Source organism: Uranotaenia lowii, chromosome 2 (assembly GCF_029784155.1).
Source record: "Uranotaenia lowii strain MFRU-FL chromosome 2, ASM2978415v1, whole genome shotgun sequence".
NCBI classification, from domain to species: Eukaryota; Metazoa; Arthropoda; class Insecta; order Diptera; family Culicidae; genus Uranotaenia; species Uranotaenia lowii.
This window is the reverse complement of record NC_073692.1, coordinates 308,072,304-308,094,491: the sequence shown is the minus strand read 5'-3', so window position 1 is coordinate 308,094,491 and position 22,188 is coordinate 308,072,304. Positions and strand designations below refer to the sequence as shown.

The 22,188-nt window shown below is 38.6% G+C and overlaps 1 long non-coding RNA gene across 1 annotated transcript; it reads left to right on the top strand.

Annotated features, from left to right (window-relative positions):
* Positions 1-819: 819 nt before the first annotated feature.
* On the top strand, positions 820-1,503 carry LOC129744146 (uncharacterized). Its single transcript, XR_008736835.1, has 3 exons — positions 820-978; positions 1,049-1,269; positions 1,342-1,503. It is a non-coding gene; the product is annotated as an uncharacterized LOC129744146 (long non-coding RNA).
* Positions 1,504-22,188: the final 20,685 nt, after the last annotated feature.

The following is a 22,188-nucleotide window of genomic DNA, read 5'->3' as shown; positions in this document are numbered from 1 at the left end:
AATTGAACGGATTAAATTAATCGAAAATGGTAAGTTTAGGAAAATCAAAGTTGGGCTGAAGTTTCAATTACGTAACCTTTCTGCTCTTTTTGACCCGGCTAGGAAAGATACGACGACATTCCGGCAGAAAGTGACATCCGAAAGTCAAAAAATCATTTCTGCAAGTGCCCCGAAGAGCAACGGTCCATAAAGCAGCCACACGTACAACACCTCTATGGTAAGAATGCTTTAGTTGTTTTAGTTTTTGAAAATAGGAAATTTTGAATTCTTGAGAAATTCTCTACGAATTAAATTTAAATATTTTTTAAATTTCTTAAATTTAAATATTTTTTCAATATTTTAATAAATTATTTTTTGCTATTGAACAAAGCTATGATAGCGCGGATGGTGTGCGCTGTCAACATAAAATTATTTTCTTTTCCTTGTTTCTCCCATTCCTTTATTTACATAACAGACCTCGAATTCGTCGCTGTGAAAGTTATCCACAGGCAAGTTGGACCTTCCTGGTCTTAGCCGTCTTAGGACAACCACAAATAAAAAAAAAAAAAGTTATCCACCAAAGTGCATCGAGTGCCTTCGCGACCGCTACGATACAAATCCGTCGGTTCAGGGCCAACCGGCCGCAATATCGCCAGCAGATGTGCCGCCCCGGGAATCGCCTCGGTTCGCAAGAAGAAAATCCGTGATAGATTGGGCAACACGTTCTAAACTACCTCCGATGTTTTCGTTTTTCTTCCCGTATCAACAATCGTCTGGTAACTAAATACGACACCCTCGACTGTGCCATGGAGATATTAAACCAAGTATCGAATGCGCCGGAGAAAAAAATGTTATTAGGAAGCAGTGCAAAAATCGCTTGAAGAAAGTTCGCAGTACCAAGGTCAAGGTGGGACAAGCTGCCAAGATTGATGTGTTTACTTTTTTCACCACTTCCTACATCAAATGAGAAAAGATAGATAATCTTCAGATTTGATAAATGTAAGTAAAATGTTTAAAATACTTTCATAGTTCACAAACTTCTCACACAATTTTTGAACATCTATTTTAGTTAACGGTGTGCGAAAATCAACTGCGATGAGCAATCTACGAGTGCATGCAGTCTGCAAAATAAGATCCGGTAACCAGTATAATTCTCCGATGTGCTACACCCGGAAATGGTATCGATCAAGAAGAAGAAAATCCCGTCGAGAAGGTTCGACACTGCAGGTTCAACAGACAACGAAACTGTTCGAAGAATGTCCGAATAGTTTTCAACTTCAGGATCCAATGGTAGGCATTTTGCGTTTTAGTCATTGATCGAAATTGCAGTTTAATTTAATCCCTTTTCTCTCCTCCCCCTAGGATGTCGACAGCAATAACGTCTTTCCGGCCCAACTTCTTAGTGACAAAATGACTTGATCAACGACGCCCTGAACTAGGCATAGAAGTCCGGACCCAAGCACCGACATGGAAGCAGCATAAGGAACGCAAGAGCCGTATGTAGAAGGTTCACGGTATCAAGAATGCCAAGGTCGGACAAGTCTTCAGGAAATAAATCGTAGTGGGAAGAATTATTTTCTACGATTGTTTTGTGGAATTTTCAGCTTCGATTACACCGCTACCACATTCGAATGAGATATGGTTCTTTATGGTAAATGTATCCAAATACTCAATGAAATAAAAATGAATAAATAATTTGATTCATTTGCATTTATTATTTTTCATCCGAAAATCGAAAAACTGCAGTCATTTAAAATTTTGGTGAGTATCGTATTTAAATCACTATACTACAAATAACATGCTACATACAGAGGTTCGCAAAATCGTTTTAGGCTCCACATCGTACAAGATTACATCACACCTCGCATAAAGTGCCTCTTAAACAATCAATCGAATGTCAAATTACTTCACATCGTACAAGAGTACACAACACCTCCTATAGAGTGTTACTTAAGTTGTCAGTCGATGTTCAAATCTCTGAACATCGTATTAGACTGTAAAACACTTCTCATAAAGGGTGACTTAAATCGTCAATTTATCATCAGATCGCTTCAAGTCGTAAGAGAGTAAAACACACATCGTATAAAGTGTGATTAGAACCGTCAATCGGCCCATCATCGTAAATGAGAATGAATCGATTCATTGAATGTAACGTACAACATGTCACCACTGCGACATAAAGTACCAAAGTATTTCGGACATCGTAGTATCATCATACATGATGCTGTCGAAGTCGTAAATCAGAAAATAACGAAAACATGTACGTATATCGCCTCCACTTTTGGTAGGTATATGCTTTTTTCTCACGTAATATACGATGATTATTATCGACATAGATGTACGTATATCTTTTGATATACCTACCAAATTGTTGGCTGGGTTTTTATATATTTTAATTGTTGTCAAAATTGTCATATCCCGGATTCTAATTTCACTCTTAGCTGATAGAAAAATGTAATGGAATCGAGGGTAAAAATAGCCATAACTCCATTTCCCATGCATACGGTGGCTCAAACAGCCTTGATTCGATTTCCCGAAAAAAAAATCACACAAGATAGGTCAAATTTCATTCAAAAGATTTTGGTCCTAACTTACTTTTTTCCATAACTAGTATAAAGGGTGTTCGAATCAAAAAGTGGTCAAACTATGGCGCGTGAATCGATTATTCGTTCATTAAAAAAATCTAAGTATCTTCCGTTTTGAAGTTCAATCTTTATAAAAACGGAAAAAAAATGATCTAGTCCAAATTGGCAAGACTTCCGTTTGACGCCTGCCATCGCATTTTGTACCTCTTTCTTTGGCGTAGAACGCCAGTTTGCTTTTCGCTGCTAACAGATTTTTGTCTTGTCTTGTTTTGTCTTACGGTTTTGCCTAACTGTCGTCCAACTTTTTTCGATTCGGAGAAGTTCGAGTGTGTTATGTAACCGTCCATATTTGAACGTTCACTCAATCATTTGTACATTTCTCAATTTTCTTAAAATTAATCATAAATGTAGATTTAATTTGTCGGCCTAGCGGTGAAAAGTGATGTCCTTTTTAGTAGGGACATCTAAAGATTATGAAGTGTTTTTATGTAGGTGGATAGAAGGTTAGATGAAATTAAAGATGTTGAAAATGAGCGGGTAGAATTTATTTAGAAGCATATCATCACATATCAAATTTTTGTTCCTCACGGGCCTACTACTATGAAGCGGTAGATACAGAGAGAGTTGCATCTACCACCACACATTAGTAGGCCAAGCGTGGTCCGCCCCACAAGGGAAAACTTGCAGTGCGGACGAACAAAAAGATGATATGTGATCGCTCAGATATACTCCCTTTAACTCAGAAACGCATCTATCGATGTTTAGTCTTCTCAGTTTGTTATCAGTATTCTGCGAAGTAGTTCCACCTCCTCGTGGTGCAGAGTGGAAACGTGTCTGCAAGTCCGGCGTATTGCAGATGTACGGCCAAGAGAACTACACCAAATCCACTAGAGGCTGTCGACGGGTCTGCCAAACCCGCGCGGAAGAAGTGGTGCACCCGGGTACTTAGGTACCAGGAACTTGGGTGTGCGCTTCGGTGGGTATAGACCCGATTCGCAAAACGAGTAGATGCGCAAAGTGGTGGCCAATGGTGGGCCGATCACTTAGGGACGTGTTCTCACGTCAGTGTCTGAGAGGCACATTTTGCCGGAGGTGTCAGGGTTCGACGCGCGTTTCGGGAATTGTTGCGCCTGAACCGCGAGTGTGACCTGATGAGGGCGTTCTATAGCTCGATCTGCGCTTCGGGTGGTCAAGCGGCCGACTTGAAGATCGGGTAGTTGCGCTGAGTGGTGACTTAAGTCAACACTATTTGTGAGTTCGGAGGAGTCTGAGTCCTACATGTGGCTTAGGGGGCTTACCCCTCCTACCCGCGTGTTTGAACAGAGAAAGTGTCGTCGACAACTCGCTTTGTGTTTCTGGATCTTGGACTGGATTCACAAAGTTAGTGGTTGCGCTATGTGGGGACCTCATTCACACGATGAGATGTCGGGTCCTAACTCGTCAGAGGAGGGATTGCGCATCGAGTTTTGTTAGAATGAGGTATGCTGATCGAGGATTCGGAAACGAGTATTGCCTTGGAGCGCACTAGCGCGAAATGACCTCCCACTATTGAAGCAAAGTGTGTCAAACAGTTCAAGGTGGGAACAAAGGTCAGTGGCCCCAGGTGGACTTTATGGCTCAGAGGGTACAGTGTTCCTTAGCATTGTATCATGAGTCGTCCACAATTTATCGAGAGCAAAATTGAAGTTGACAAGCGCAAGGTATAGTGTTCCTGCGGATGAAAATCTCTCTCACGGGTGTTTTGATCGGCAAATTCTATCGGAGGATAACGATTTTTGGATTCCCTGGGCTTAATCCGTGGGTAGCGCCAATTTCTACCAGGATAAGCCTTGTCGAACTGTCTGGTTTGGCTAAGAAGGCTGAGGTGGCATTCCTCAATTTTGGAAATTCCGAAAAGAGCGTTACAACAACCTAAACAGCAAAGACAAGTCATGTTTCTTCAGGAAAGGCAGCAAACACTTTTGAAGACACTATTTTGCGTAAATTTCCTGGTTGCTGGCCCCGGCTGCAACGGAAATGTCGCTTTACAAACCTCAGGTACAGATAGTTTCCCAAACGAGATATTTCTTGGAAAACTTTGATAGTTTAATATGCTTAAAAATGTCTTCCACCCAGAGGTCGGCATTAAAACGCTATTTTCTAGTTAGTCCGCTACATTTTTGTTTTATTATTTATTTTTTAACTTTATTTATGGAGAACTAACGGTCAAAAAACTCCATTACGTTATAGAAAATAACATTTATCAGCATTCTTGCTTGAATAATTGCAACTAGTAGAGTTTGTTTATCCTTTTTTTTAAATAAAAAACCCGTACCTAAGAAAATAAATTTGTCGACGAAAAAGTAGCGGACTGATTAGCGATTAGCGATTTAATGCCAGACACTAGAAAAAAGCATGTATCAGCATTATTCCTTGACTGAATGCTTGTGGTGACGTTTTTCTTTCAGCTGGTACAAAAGTTTGGTGAAAAAATAAATGAAAATGATAATTATCTAACAAAAACGGAGCAGACAAATTAGCGATTAGCGCTTTAATGCCGAACACTGCTTCCACCTTTCCCCATCCAGTTGCTGTATAAAACTCTTGTCACGGAAACTGTCTGAAGTCTGCCTCGGCGTATGTTTCGTAGTCCATTATACACCGCGATCAAACTTTGTCAACAATTTCGTATACAGTTTCCGAGATCTTGTCTTTGCCGTAAGGTTTTGCTTTTCATTGCGATTAGCAGTTCTTAAAAGTCAATAGTCCGAATCGTTTTTAAGCTTCATGCACGGTTGTAGACGATATTCCCAACTAATTGGGACATCTCGAACGGAGAGATTGAAGTTTCGCTTGAAAGTGCTAGCCACTTTTCTGTTCATCACTGCGGCTCCCGAATTTTGAATTTACCCAGATTCCGACTTCCTGGTTGTCGAAACTTTTATTATTTTAGTGACGGTTGAATCAATAATTTTGCTATTTCTGAGTGCGTATTGTTTGGAGTAGCTCCTCTAGCTTAGGTGCCATTTTGAAAACTTAAGACGTAATTTCGAAAGCCATATAGAAGCATAATTCTTCACACACGCCACAAAATGAGGGGTGTTCAAATTTATTGTATGAAAGATAAGAAAAAATAGGATGAATATGTAGGTCACTTTTTGATCCGAACACTTTTTATTTTATCAAAAACAAATTGACAATTCCCAAACAAAGAGTATAAATATAATGTAAACAAATATAAAAGCCTTCATGATGCTCAACCATCAAAACCCACTGGGGAAAATTAAAAACATATATGCAACAATCGTAACTTCAATTAAAAGACTCTTAACTGCAATGACAAACAAACCGAAAAAAGCGCCGAGTCTCACCGAGTAATCCGCACCCAATCGAAAACGAAACAATGGGAAGATCCCCGGGTAATTGGGTAATCAAAGTGATAAATGCTACCGGGTACTCCCTTTATTCGTTCTAAATGTGTCAAAAATTAACGAAATCCAAACCCACCATTCAACCAAAACGCCGAAATCGAAACGCAGCCTCCGAAATAAAAACCAGATCGCGGAAAGCTGATTACTATTCTTTGCCAAGCTGCCAACTGCCAGAGGAGCGACCAGAAAAATGCCATAATTCTGCGTTACCATTGCTGATTAATCGACCGCCCTTTTCCGATTCCATTTCAGTTTTATTTCATTTCTCCTACTTCTTATGGACAAGTAGAATCCTGGTTGAAAAAATGACAACAAGAAGATGATCAAAATTTACAGCACTTGTGACCCAATTAACATTTGGTATGTAAGGATCCAAACATACCTCGGAACTGATCCTACTGACTCAAGGATAGCAGACAAATCTTCGCTGAGTAATCACCCGTAAGTGGGGAACAGGAAAGGGGGGATGAAACAGACAACCTCAAAGAAAGAAGCGTTTTGCGAGATTTTTCCAAAAACCGCGAATCGCTTCTCCCTGGGACTTTCCTGTCACTGATAATGAAAAACGATATTTAAACTGTAACAAATTGATTAAGGCCTGCAGATAGTGCGGTTGGTCCAGAGCTCTCTTCTTCACTTCGAAGGCTCCAGGGCTGCTTCTTGCGTTAAAAGAGCAGGACCGTGCGGTGCAGGAAAGCACTTTCAATTAAGGTTTGCGTGTTCAGCCTTCGATTTTCGGGGCATTTCAACTTACTCGGTAAGGAGAGATACTCGAGTTTCCTAACAGCTCCAGGTGAAGATACCAACCATAAAAAGAGATTATGTAAATATTTCACGAAGCGTCTCGTCGTCGTGCACATTGCAGATCGAATTCCTTTAAAAAAAAACCTTAAGGAGCTTTTCTTTGCTCAACAAGCTTTATTCGATGTTATTGTAATAGGAAGTGACCTTTAACATTTATGTGATACCAGCTTAAACCCTGTGTGCGTTGCAACACATCCATTCAGGAAAACTAAAATCAAATTGAAAAGAAAGTCTTCTTTAAATAATTCACTGTCCTGTTCTTAAAAATGTATAAAACTTCTATTTAAAACGTTAGAAATGCATTCTATTCATATTTATAGATTACATCCTCAAAACAGTTTCTGTAAAGTCCAAATAAAATATCCAATTTCTTTTCTTGTTCCGAAAATTCCCACTTTTTTTTAGATCAATTTGAATGTCAATTATTTAAATTTTTTTCTGTCCTTTTTTAATTTGATTATAGTCGTTTTATCACATTCACGACATTATATCAATGCTGTCAGGCATATCGCAATAACTTGGCCTGCTTGGGAATCGAACCCCAACCATCGTGGTGAGAATCGTACACGCTACAACAAGACCACGCCTAGATGTTGTTCTAACTGAAACTAAAACTCGAAGTGGTGATTTGATTTTGAAAGCACATCAATGCACTTTTTGTGACTTATCAAATACCGTTTTGGGCACTTTTGTGTCCTTTATGTGACTTACAAAATCACGTTTTGAGCACTTTTGTGCCCTTTATGTAACTTAAGTCCCGTATAACGTACGTATAGATCACTTTTGCAACTTTCAAGTTGGTTAATGAGTACATATAGTTCACTAATGGGAATTGGGCAAAACAAGTCACATACAACGTACATATTAATCACTTTTGCAACTTTCAAGTTCATTAATGAGTACATAAAGTTCACTAAAGGGAATTGGGCAGTTGATTCTCTTTGTCAGCCAATATGTAAATTTCAATGCCTTCATTCAAGTAAATATGTGACTTTTGGTTGCTTGGGTTCTATTTTAAATTTAATTATTTAAGTGACACTTTAATTGATATACTCATTTTAAAAAAGTCAGGCATTAAAGGGTTAAACTGTTTAAAAGTTGTATGAAATTAACTTAAAATCCCCAAAATCTTTATAAAAAAAATTAAATTCATGACAAACCGAACAAAGAAACTACTGCATGGATTGATGTGAAATTTGAAATAGAGTAGTTTTATGAGTAGAGAATTGTACCTGAGGAGTTTTGAGGCCTTCGAATTCATTATTCATCGATTATTTCTACCACAGAAGCAAAACCTTTGCAAAATCATGATATTTTACACAAATTCACCTTTAAAAACCAATTGGAATCTGCTTCATATCTTTTCATGAGTAGGCATCTCGAAGAATTTGATCTTTTAAATTCGGTTTTAACAGAAATTTCTTTGTTCATCAGAACACATTTGTCACATTGCGTAAACATCGGTTGCACAGATTGCGATCTATGAAACTGCTCACTATTAGTTATTTACTTGATGTCTACTAATCAGGCAAGACTTTTTGCCAGCCGGAAACGGATTTACTGCATAATTTAAGGGTCTATTTTCAATTATTCTCAATAACCTTAGTCTATATACCCATATTTGAGATCAAGGGTGCAACTCCGATGCTTGGTTTGAACTTCGAAGGCATCCTAGAGTGGCTCCTTATACTTCTTAACCATTTGGGCAAAAAATAAAAATCTTAAAAAATCTACAGTTCATGAGTTTTCAAGTCGACAATGAAAAATTTCCGAGACGATTGTGAAAAATTATTTTTACCATGTTTTTATGCGTCGTGAATATCTCAAACACTCGTTATTTTAAAAATCCCATAAAAATTGGCAAGATAGTCCTTTTCATAACCAACACAAAACTACTAAAATTTTGCATATCCGAGCTCTAGTAACGTAGCTATCACCGAAATAAAGTGTCCGGATACTAAATGATCATAGCTTTATATCATAAACACACATCAAAGTAAATATTCAGAGCGTTTTGACATACGTATTGTGATATGGAGTGTACAAGATTTTGATCATTTTGCTTGACTACAATGGAAACATGTTGAAGTAATAGTTGTTTGTCGTCATGAAAAAAATGTCGGCCAACAGCATTTACCTTAAATAAAAAAAAGAAGATGATTAACCATTTTTGCGAAGAACCTGCGAAGAATCATGTACTTAATACTACAACAGATTTAATCTTCAAATGAAGCTAAGAGGTTTATCATATGGTTGATATACTTTATATTTGATTAACCCTCGCCCGTCCGTGAAAGTTTTAACCATCACAGTCTCAGGAGTGTCAATTTGACATTCCTGACTAAAACCAGTATATCTCCCTTTTTTTACGAACCGATTTTTAAGGTTAAATTTAAGGTTTTGGAAACCTCGTAATATTACTCAAATATGTTTCTCAGGCATGATTCACCTACATTACTTCAGTTTTCCGTTATGCAAAGTCTAAAAATGAAAATCCGAAAAAAAATATGTTTTGGAAAAATTACTGTATATACGCTATGGAATATTAAAAAATTCACTAAGTGTCCAAAAAAGCTGATGGTAGAAACTATATGTTGCACATAAGAATTTTTTTTTAATTTTTTTTAAGATTATGACCACAAAAATTGTAAAAAACTGGTGTAAAAATCATACTTTTCATTCAATGAACTGTAAAATTGTTTTAGTCACATCAGATATTTTTTTAAAGAAGGATTGAAATAATTTGGCATATCCTTGCGTTTTTTCGGTTTTAAAAATACGAATCACTGAATTTATGACGAATTTTCTTGCACTTGAATAAAATAGAACAGAAATCTCTGAATTTTGAGATTGAAAACTAAAGATTTCCGCAAAAAATTTACATTCACCAGAAATCCAATTTCATACCGATTCTAGTGGTGTAGTTACATATGGGCTGCAATGCTTTGCAAAAATATGAAAAATGTTAAAATGCAAAAATGTCCCAAATTACGACAGCTTTTCAATCATCATTTCAAAATTTATCTGGTGTGACTTGAACAATTTTGACGGTTCATTGATTGCATATTTCGGTGTTCACACCACTTTTTCACATTTCTTGTGATCATGATCTTAAACAAATTCAACAAAAAATTTTTTGGTGAAGTGCAACGTATAGCTTCTAACTTCATCTACAGTTTTTTTTTTCGAAGCATGATTTTCGGATTTTTTTCTTAGACTATGGATATTGAAAACTGAGGTTTATCGGTTTTAAGAGAAGAAAGTCAAATTGACGGAGAAAAATATAATTTTTCCAACAATATTCCGTCTATATTCAACTATATTTCTGATTGATTCTCAACGAACTATAAATCTGAAGATTTTAACTAAATATATGTATTTATAAAACATTATCTGATTGATATTTTAAGTTCAATAATACATATGATACATTCAACTATAGTTCTATGATTGATCCGGCGGATGAAAACTACCATTACAATTGAATCTATTATATTCGTAGTTTATTGCGTAAGGTCGATATTCAGTTTTTATTTGAATCTATAATATTTATAGTTGAATGTCCTTAATCAATAATACAATACTAGTTGAATCTTTAATATTTACAATCAATTCAATTACATCAGTACAGTTGAATCTTTTATATCCATAGTTAACTTAAAACTAAAACTGTTCTAAAATTAAACTAATTATAAAGAAAACGAATCTCTGCGATGGAAGACGTCATCCATTTGCCTCTGAAGTTGGAGACGATTTTGTTGGCCATTTCTTCGTTCGTTTCAATGCCCGCAATCCGATGAAGATATTCGGTACTATGCCAAGGTGGAAGCCGCAAAATCATTTTCAAAACCTTGTTCTGAATCCGTTGGATGGATTTTTTCTCATCAAGCAGCAGTTAGACCAAATCAGAACTGCATACATTATCGCTGGTCGGCTGCTTGTAAATAAGCATCTTATTCCACCGGCGAAGCTTATAGTCGGCTTTGACGTAGGATTCGTCATCCATTACCACGCAGTCAAACTTCGTCAGCATTGTCGTGTACAGCCTCCGGGATCGCGCTTTGGCCGTCGTATTTTGTTTATCATCGCGATTTGGAGTCACTACCTTCTTGTAAGTCGATAGTCCGGCTCATTTTTGGCTTGATGCACGGTTGTAGACGATATACCCAGCTTATTTGCGGCATCTCGGAGAGAGAGAGAGGTTAGGGTTTCGCTTGAAACTACCGGCAACTCTCTTTGTCGTCCTAGCGGCTTCCGGTTTTCGATTTCCCCCCGATCCAGACTTCCTGGCTGTCGACAAACGTTCCCCAAACACTTAAATTACATTTGTAATGGTTGATTTGGCAACTTTTAGGGATTTTGTCAGCTTTGCGTGCGAGTAGCTCGGATTTTCGCGATGCGCGAGCAAAATTTTGATGCGCTGCTCTTCTTCCTTTGACGGCATTGACACACACACACACACATATAGTGAGCGAAGACTACACTCATAGCGACCACTTTGCGATCCGTTATCGTGTGGGTGAAAGTGCACAGTCAGTCAGAGGAGAGGTAATCACAGGTGAACGACGCTGGAGGACGCAACAATTTGACCGGAATGTCTTCGTTGAGGTTTTGAAGTGGGAGCAAAACCTGTCAAACCTGTCGGCGGAAAATCTGACGAAAGTAATCACACGTGCTTGTGACGCAGCAATGACGAGGAGAGTTAATCGTAGAAACCCACATCCACCAGTTTATTGGTGGACTGAGGAAATCGCGAATTTGCGTGCCACCTGCCTTCGCGCTAGACGAAACATGCAGAGAGCACGAACTCAAATGGAGAGAGACGAGCGTAGGCCGCTTTTCAAAAATGCGAAAAGAAACCTATGCAAGGCAATTAAAGAGAGTAAAAAGGCATGTTTAAGGAAACTTTGTCTTGAGGCTAATGACCGACCATGGGGCGATGCCTACAGGATAGTCATGGCAAAAAACAAAAACGGTAGCACACCACCTGAAATGTGCCCCAACAAACTGAGGGAAATAACCAGAGAGCTGTTTCCTCATCATATTAATAATAGCTGGCCGCAAGTCCCGTACGACTGGGATACGAGCGAGGAGGAGTTAATATCGTTGGAGGAACTGCGGGACATCGCCAAATCCCTTCAGCTGGAAAAGGCTCCGGGTCCAGATGGTATCCCGAACATTGCAGTTAAGACCGCGATTATGGAATTTCCCGAAATGTTCCGATCGTCACTGCAAATTTGTGTAGAGGAAAGGATGTTTCCAGATATTTGGAAACGACAGAAGCTGGTTCTGCTGCCCAAACCAGGAAAGCCATTGGGGAACCCATCGGCATACAGGCCAGTATGCCTACTGGATACGGTAGGAAAGGTTCTGGAAAAGGTTATCTTGAATCGTGTCCAGCAGTACACCGAGGGCGAAGGCGGATTGTCCAACAATCAATTCGGCTTTCGAAAAGGACGATGCACAGTCGACGCCTTTCGAACTGTCATCGAAACGGCTGATAAAGCCAGACTCAAGAAGAGAAGAGGGGACCGTTTTTGCGCGGTAGTAACATTGGACGTGCGCAACGCCTTCAATAGTGTCAGCTGGGCAGCGATTGCTTCTTCGCTTATAAAAATGAGGATACCGAAATATCTCTACAAATTAGTGGAAAGCTATTTCCAGAACCGCAAGCTTCTATACATGACGAGCGAAGGATTTCAGGAAATGGATGTTACAGCTGGAGTACCGCAAGGGTCGATACTGGGCCCGGTTCTGTGGAATATTACGTATGATGAGGTGCTGACATTGAGCCTGCCAGAGGGAGTAAAGTTGGTTGGTTTCGCGGACGATGTCGTGCTACTAGCGACGGGTTACTCTACAGAAATCGTCCAGCTAAGAGCTTCAGAGGCTGTAGATGCGGTAGAGAGCTGGATGCACTCCAAAAGTTTGCAGTTGGCTCACCACAAAACCGAGATGGTCCTGATATCAAACCTGATTTCACCGCAAACAGGCAGGATTACAGTTGGATCATGCACTATCGAATCAAAGCGTGAACTTAAATATTTGGGTGTGATGATTGACGACCGGCTCAGCTTTAAAAACCACGTTGAGTATGTGTGCAAGAAGGCGGCAACAGCAACGGCCGCACTCACGAGGATAATGGCGAACAACTCGGGGATCCGAAGTAGTCAGCGAAGGATAATTTCGAGTGTAGTTTCGTCAATCCTTCGATATGGAGGGGCGGCCTGGAAATCTGGTCTTAACATCCAGTGTAACCAGCAGAAGCTGAAGAGTGTACAGAGGCGAATGAATTTGCGGGTCATCAGTGCATACCGCACCGTTTCGTCGGAGGCTGCATGCGTTGTAGAGGGAGTCATGCCTATCTCGGTTTTGTTGGTGGAGGACTCATATTGCTACGAAAATAGAGGCATGCAAAACGTGAGAACACGAGCCAGAAATAGCTCCATGGCTAACTGGCAGCAGCTGTGGGACAGCTCGGAAAAAGGGAGGTGGACCCATCGTTTGATCCCAAACATCAAAGAGTGGATGGAGAGAAAGCATGGCGAAGTGGATTTCTACATGACGCAATTCCTGACTGGTCATGGATGCTTCATGAAGTATCACCACAGGTTCGGACATGCGGCCTCGCCGGTCTGCCTAACATGCGGTGACGTGGACGAGACACCCGAACACGTGGTATTCTATTGTCCAAGATTTGAAGAGGAACGTGCCAACATATTCGCCGCCTGCGGACCAGAAACGACAGCGGACAACATGTTGCAGAAGATGTGTGATGACATTAACACGTGGCAGGCAGTCAGTGATGGGCTCGCCCGGATAATGGCTACTTTGCAAAGGAGTTGGAGACTGACGCAAATTGCAATTGACGCAGGATAACGTAGGTTAACTTTACTAAGCTTAAAGAGTCCGAAGCTATGAAATGAACTACGCAAAACAATCAGCGTAGCCGATGGGACGTGAAGATGATGTTGGGCGGTCAGGATGATATTTAATTAAAATATGAACTTCTTGGCGAGTGTTGCGAAAGTAGCGCTATGCGTGAATTAGACACCCCCTTACCGAAGTATTGCCTTAGGGCAGGTACCGGTTTGGGAATTAGTCTGACGCCCCAGGTGGAGTTTAGGGCATATGTATATACGGATGAGTATATAACGAGTTGACCCATTGTTCCCATGTAGACACGGCACTCGACGTGCATTGGGAACAATTCGTAAAATTCCTTCTTCGAATTTACCACCTGGGTAACCAAAAAAAAAAAAAAAACACACACACACACACACCCACACACACACACACACACACACACACACACACACACACACACACACACACACACACACACACACACACACACACACACACACACACACACACACACACACACACACACACACACACACACACACACACACACACACACACACACACACACACACACACACACACACACACACACACACACACACACACACACACACACCTTCAAAATGAGGGGTGTTCAGGTTTTTTAAATGCAAAATTGAACGAAATACGTCAAGTTGATATAGACCAACTTTTGACCGTGTCACCCTTTAATCTTCTACCTCTTCCCCATATAACCAGAAATCGTAAAGTAGTGTTAAATGTAGATTGTATAAGCATCTATTTTGGATTGGAATTGTATAAACATCATGTTGTAGCCAAACCAAGTTATATTTTATCGTTTATTGTTTGTATTGTTCATTATATACGATTAAATTTTGTTAATCGTATAGAAAGATCAATGAAATTGTTTTGAATCGCAGTAGAATTGTGTAAAGCTCATTATTTAATCCCACTGTACAACTAAGCAATCTTTCATGCTCGCGATCTATGATGACATATTATTTTCATGAAAGGTCACACAGGAATTGTAAGAGCATCGTATAATGGAATTTAAACAATCTGCAGATTGTCGAATTGTTTAACAGTACAGTAAATAGCTAGCTTAGATCGCACAGCGCTGAATACTATTATTGATTGTAATAGAATCGTCTATGAAATAGGTTAAAGTTGTATATCAAAAAACGTCATCTTTGATTAGATTTGGAGTCCGAAATGATGCAGACAGTGGTATTTTATACGATCAACTGATTTTTAAACGGAACTCTCAACTGTACATGAACAAATTTGCTTGTTTGTATGAACATGAAATGGCGCCGAGGAAGTATCGAAGGACAGGAATCGGAACGTTGTGAGTTCGAGCCTGAGGGAAGATTGATCAACAACATATGCATTATCAAACCAACAGTTAAAGTTAAGGACGGTCACAAGATGACAATATGCATACGCAGTATTTGGAAATTGGCATTCAGTGTTTTTTTAACAAGGTTCATGAATTTAATCAAAGACACATAAAGTTGTATATGGTTCAATTTTATTCGCAGTTAACATTAAATTCTATTGTATTTAGGTTCAAGGCGATTCATAGTAAAATCGTAATGAGGAAAAAATATAATTACTTTGGGATATTACAATAAATTGTATTGAATGGTAAAGAAAGTTGTTCAAACCTCAGGCTACCTGCAAAAGGAAATTGTTATCAAATTGTAAGGCAGGCAATAGAAAGTTGTAAGTTGTACAATCCTGAGATTTTATGCAAACAAAGTTGCTATCAAATTATTGAAAACGCAATACAAAGTTTTATATTTTCAAGGTGAGCAAAGTTTGGTCCGTATATTGCCTCCACTTTGGTACGTACAGGCTCATATAGAATATTCTATACAACTTTTCCAGATTGTACAAAAGTGTCTATATCTCAGAAACAACTGAAATATACAGACCAAAATGTTCACTGGGTCCTTCTGGTACATCAGGAAGATCAGAAGTAAAAATATTGTATAAAATTGGCCCAAGTATATTGCCCTGAGGGACACCAGCTCTAATGGGTGTCCTTTCACAGCATGAGTTTTGATAGCTTTCTTGTAAGGTTCGGCTAGTCAAATAATTTTGAATAATTTTGGTGAGATATACGGGAAAATCAAATCGAGCTTTTTTAGCTACTAAACCTTTGAGCCAAACACTGTCAAAAGCTTTTTCAATATCAAGAAGAGCAACACCAGTTGAATATCCTTCAGATTTGCTAGTATTAATCATATTAGCTACACTCAGTAGTTGATGTGTAGTAGAATATTACATCCATAGTTGATTTTATCAGGTCTATCAGCACTCTTCAGTTGAATCTATTATGTTTATAGTTAGATGCCCAAAATCAATCGTTCAATAGAAGTTGAATCGATAATATTTACAGTTGAATAATGGATACCGACACAGTTGAATCTTTAATATTTATAGTTGATTGCGTAAGGTCAATCATCAGTTTGTAGTTCAATCTTTTAACTTTTTAGTTGACTACGGTAATATCGTTGATTGGATTAACTAGCTGACATAATTGGAACAACAGTTGTCTTTTTTCTCCGTGCGAGATCTGATTGGGGATTTTTTTTTCCTGGGCTTTCAGGGTGCGTCAAATCAAAAAGAAATTATGCTAAATAACAGATTCAAAGAGTTTATTGAAGGTCCCCGAAGAAATTGTATTATTTGGATGCACCCGAATAAAGTGACAATCCGCCCAACTTCTAATAGTGTTATATTGACACTCAAGATCGGATTAGTGTTAAGATATGTCTGTATATGGATTTAATATGAATTAGCAAGATAAAAAAAAGATTAATGTAATTTCAGTCAAATTTTCTTTCTTGCATCTGCAACTGCAGCTTTAGTTCAAATGTCGAACTGCAGATGAATCGGCATCAAGCGAAACATAATTTCAAGCGACTCATTCCTTCTAACAACACATGAAGATTAAAATTAAAGAAATACATCCACGTTGCACTGATTTGCATATTCTGTACCCATTCAAATCCAATTGAGATGCAAATTTTCTCGTCGATCTCGTCGGTTGGCCACTGACTGAAGAGAATATGGAAGGAAGACAAGTCACGCCGCGGCCCCCGGAAGATGGACTGCACAATGATTTGCCCCTCTCCCAGATTCCCTTCCCAGCTCGTCCAAACGGTAATTGAAGCGTTGAAAAGTGACTTCCATGAAGGTCCAGGGCCAAGATCTTGGCTTTTCATTCAACCTACTTGATTCGGGCTTCTCCTGCCAATTCCAGTTCCGTGAGCCGCGCAGCTGATGGTAATCGGTCTAATCGATTCTGCAATATGCAACAAATTGGTTAAAGTTTGCCGTCCAAGATCCGAGGCAGGTTGTAAATCTTGGCCGTTTGCCGCCAAGTTTGTGGACGCGTGACGTGTCTTGTGTATCACCACAAAATAAACGACAGACGGTGGGCCCCTGAAAGGATTCACAATGTGTGCTTTGGCAGTTTCCGATCAATGCAAGGGAAAAAATATCGATTCGATCACATGACTAATGTGGGTAATTTATTTTAATCAGTGAGCATAAACAAACAGCAAGTGCCTTCATTGTGTCATACGAACGGGGTGATGGCAAATCACTACCAGAAGATGAGGTCCTTGATTGGGAGATCTCTTAATGCCGAAGCATTTCTCTAGATACAATGTTTGCGGTTTACAAGCCCAATATGGGTTGTATGTTATAAATTGGGTCATGATGTGAACTTTAAAGAAGGAGGTCTTGAACTTACATTTATTCAAGTTAGCTTTCAAATATTGTTTAAAGCTTTCAATCAAATTTACCCCATTACTATTTAAATAATCACTTTTCTAAAATTGACTCAGTTTCAACTTTTTTTTTGTTATAGATTTTCTGTTAAAAGTTTTCACAAGCTAACCAGAGTATCGAGCCAACATAATTAAGCTGCGTGATTTAAAACCAAAAGAAGAGTCCGATTCACTCCGACCTTTATTAAAACATAACTCCATTTTCGGTAGGCGATTGGATACGATCTACAAACCATCAGACAGTTTTTGCATCCCAAAACCCGAAGAAAGAGCCATAAAATAAACTTTCTCTGATATAAGATGCCCCATCTTCGATTCACCCATATGGTTGCTCATCTCCGCTTTTTTGCGGAATAACCGTGGACGATCTTGCTCCAGGATATGATCTCATACACAGCCGAAGTCGAGGCCTGCAATGTGGCGGTAATGCGCATGTTTATCATCTACCGGAGTGTGGAAAATTATACCTTTATCATGTCACATAGGGTGAGTTATTGACCGACCCCAGCCCGTTGCTTCAGGGAGGATTTGAAGTAAAATTTATGATCCATTATGGTTTGGCTCTTTTCGCGAACCCCGATCTTACAAATAGCCGCAGAGACCTAATCATTTGCGTTTCATAAGGTGTTAATTCCTTTTTCGGTAACACCTTCAGCTCTTTCTCCCAGCAGATCGTGGCAGCGGAAAATTCACAAATCATAAATTTAATTGCTGAATAGCGCCAAAACGGCTGCCACCAAAAGAGACAAATCATCCTTTCCGAGGGCAGAAGAAAATCGTGCAAGGACTTGCGAGAAAAATCGGTCAACTGGACTTTGATCCGCTCCAGAAAATGAAGACGGAAAAAGTGCGCAAACGATGCGCATCGAGAGAAAACGGATCGCGCGATGCGTTTCGAAATCGGATCATAAATTTATATGATTTATGTAATTTAATTTACGAATGAAAAATATATTTATCGTGCAAAAGAATCACATCGGGAAAAGCGTCTCCTACCCAATAATCTGACCCGATCTGGTTTGTAATAATGATTGCTGTATGTGGTTCATATGCGTTCATTCTTGAAGAAAACGTAGTCCTCCTTAATATGTAGATCAGTCACGGCTTTTATGCATTTTTTCAAATATATCAACATCATCAATTTTTTCAAATTTATATACAAGCTGTTCCCGTACGAAGACCGTTTCATTTTCAGCTTTCAATATTTAAACAACAGTTAACAGTTCTAATGGTTAACCCCTATTGACGCTCCCTTATGATAAATCAAAATCTGAAAACGATTGCCTGTCTCTTTAAACCCCGTGTACGAGTTATTTGCTAAGCTGATGCATTACTACTTTACTTACTTACTTGCCAACTTTTGAACCCCCCACCTAAAAATTGCAATGTTTGGCTTGTAATTTGTATCATATATTGGAAATATTTTAGTTTATCAACACCATTTGTTCATTTACATCAAGCATGGTCTCATGATAATAAACAAAACAAACAAACTATATGATGTAATTTTCTCTCCGCAGAAAAAAGGTATTAACTCGCATGATTTTTGAAAATATCTCCCCTTTTCATAGGTGGAGTGTTTATTAGGTTTCTTTTAACCATCTGGGAGAAAATCTTCGAATTTCAGTCGAAGCCCAAGTAACACAGATTAAGCCAACTGGCGTTTTTTTGACTATTATTATTGTTTTATAAAGACTTTTCCACAGTATCCAATTTTTAAAACTGTTTTATTTTTAAATAGGAAAAACTTAATTTGTTGTGTGTTCAAAAGAGCCCTGGACGTTTTTTTTTATCACTTGAATAAAACACTATCTCAAGAGTGATGTAAAAAAGTTGAAAATGCATTGCTGAAGCTTCGATAAAACCAGTGTTCGGCATCGCTAACTGAAAAAATAGCGCCGCTAATTAAATCGCTAACTCATTCAAAGTTAGCGATCGCAAATAAAATACGCTATACACCCACAATTCAGCCTCTGTGCCAATGGCGGCATCATTGGTACAAGAAGATAACGTGACAGGTACTGATTCAATTTGCTCCCACCGGCATTAACCTCCCAAGTTACCCGAATTGCGTATGTCTGAAAGAAACAAAATAAAATCGAATTCACGTCCCTCCCTATCGCATCACAAGACGAAGAAGGATAGAAATAAATACCGTGCAACACCAGGCAGCCAGCGAACCGAGCACTGTGCGTGTGAATGTAGCAAAAGCAACAACAAAAACATCCTTCTAATTCAATCCCTTCAATCCACCGGCAAACAACCACGGCCAAGCTGTGCGTGTGTATGCAGTGAAAGCAACAAAAAAAACATTGCTTCAATTCAATCTACCGGCAAACAACCACGGCTAAGCTGTTCGTGTGTATGTAGCAAAAGCAACAACAAAAACATTCCTTCGATTCACCGGCAAACAACCACTGGCCAAGCTGCCCGGCTTTAGCAGCTGTGTATATGTAGCGTGTGTATGTAATAGCAGGCAGTAAGCAAAGCACAGTTCTCATTCAATGGGTTTCCCGTTCCTTCACTCCCGTTCCCTTTCCTGTTTCCATCGCAAGACAAAGGAATGCATTGAAAGAAGGACAAACGCCGGGAAGCCGCCGTTGTGCGTTTTTTGTTTGTGATTCATCAGTGACAGAAAGCGTATGACAAATATCCCTCATAATGCATGAAGCGTGAATAGTACACTGGTTAAATTGCCGGAAAAGCAAGACGCTTTGATTGGTAATTTGAGTTCGATTCTCACTTTGGCACTGTGGTTTTAATTTTTATTTTCTTGTTTCTGGGATGAATTATCCAATAGGAAGGAAATCCCATAAAATGTTTTTCTTGTTTCGCTTGAATGTAGTGGTCATCATTTTGGTTGGGAGCCGAGTTCTTATGCCAGTTACGGTTTTTCAAACATACCGTTTTCGGTACAGTGCACATTTCAGCGCATTATCGGCACAGAGATATGCTAAATAGGCATTGGATTTTTGCAACCTCTTCTATGGGTGTATTTGCCGAAAAATTTATCGCTTTAAGCTTAAAGCGCTTATCGCTAATCGCTAACTGTTGACCAACATAAAGGCCGGAACTAATATCAAATTCTTCTATTGTCACGCCGCCCCTTCGATTTTCCCAACTCCTTGTATTTCAAGTATTTAATTTAAAATTAGATAAATTGATCGAATTTTGATAGAATTTTATGAGCAAAACAAAAGCTGTCAATGATGGGAATTTAAACAACTCTCTGTGTTCTACCATTTAAGAAAAAACGAATTTTCGAAAAATTACAAGAGCAAATAACAGCAAATGAAGGATGGGAGATATCTCTTTTTTTTATTTTAATTTTGGTTAAAAATTTACTCGATTCATCAGTTTTGTGCATAGTAGATAATATGCAATTTCGTTGCAAACAATCTTTTGTGCAATTCTTTTCATTTTGATACATTATCATTTTACATTATCATTTTACATTATCATCATTTAAAGTCTTTCAACTGTTTTCCCCTTTTTTAAATTTGCAGGAGCATCGTCAAACGTAAACGTATGTACAATTTCTTTTTGAACTTAAAACGAAGGCTACAATGGTAATTTTATCTTTTTTTAATATGCACTGATCTGTAAAATCTCTTAAAAACTGTATTGTGAAAAGAAAATATCTCAACCATTTGAAAACAAATGTTGATGAAGGGATGTTTGAAATAGTTTAAATTGTTTAACACCTTTAATTGTTAACTTCTTATTAAAATTTTGCAAAAAAAAGTTATAAAAGAGAGTAAAATTACACTTGATACATCTTTTCTCTAACTCGAGTACACATTCCTCTAACTAATCCAATTAAGCAATCAGAATGATGCCCAATGTCACCTTAACTTGATAAATGACAAGAGTTTATTCTGTCATTAATAATTCGAGAGATTGAAACAAATATATGGGAGTAAGCGGTCTTCAATTAGCGGAACCAAATAATAGCGGATCTTTTTAATTCGCTAGATCAATAAAAACTTGGCGGCAAAATTAAACCGCTAACGAAAAGTTAGCGGACTAACTAGCGAATAGCGGGTTAGCGCTTTCCTGCCAAACACTGAATGAAACACATACTTTCCTGTATTTATTAGGACTTTGGTACCTGCTCACTCAATGCTCTTTTAAAACCAGCGTTCAAGCAAAGTTGAAAAACTGTTTCATTGGAACAGTGGCTGGAGGCAGGGTTCTGAAAATCAATCAAAACAAACACTCAGGATGCGTTTCCTGTTGGAAACATTCTGATTGTATAATGGGATAGCGCCTCTCGTAACTGCTTCGCCTGGCTGGTATGCAATCTCGATCAGCGCTCCTATCAGCTATGCAAACCGAGTCGCATCATTCAGAATCATCGGTTTAGCAAACATCGCATATCGGAGATGAGGGAGATACAAACTGATCCATTCTGAATGTAGCTCACTCAGTATCTGTCTGAATTATATGAAAATCAAAATTATTTTTTGCAGGACGAAAAAAATCAAACAGTTGTGCGGGACACCATAAATTCTCAGTAGTTTTAACGTGACGGACGACAGTTTAATAAAAGAACTTGTAAAAATTGAAAAACACGGCGAAAGTGAACATCTTTCCCTCACAAACACAACTACAATTTGATTTTGATCATACTGATGTTAAAAAACGTTATAACAACAAATAAATTTATTAATTTGCTATGTATCAAATCAAACAAAATACGATAATGATCGGCTTCATGTATCACTCACTCACTGCCTG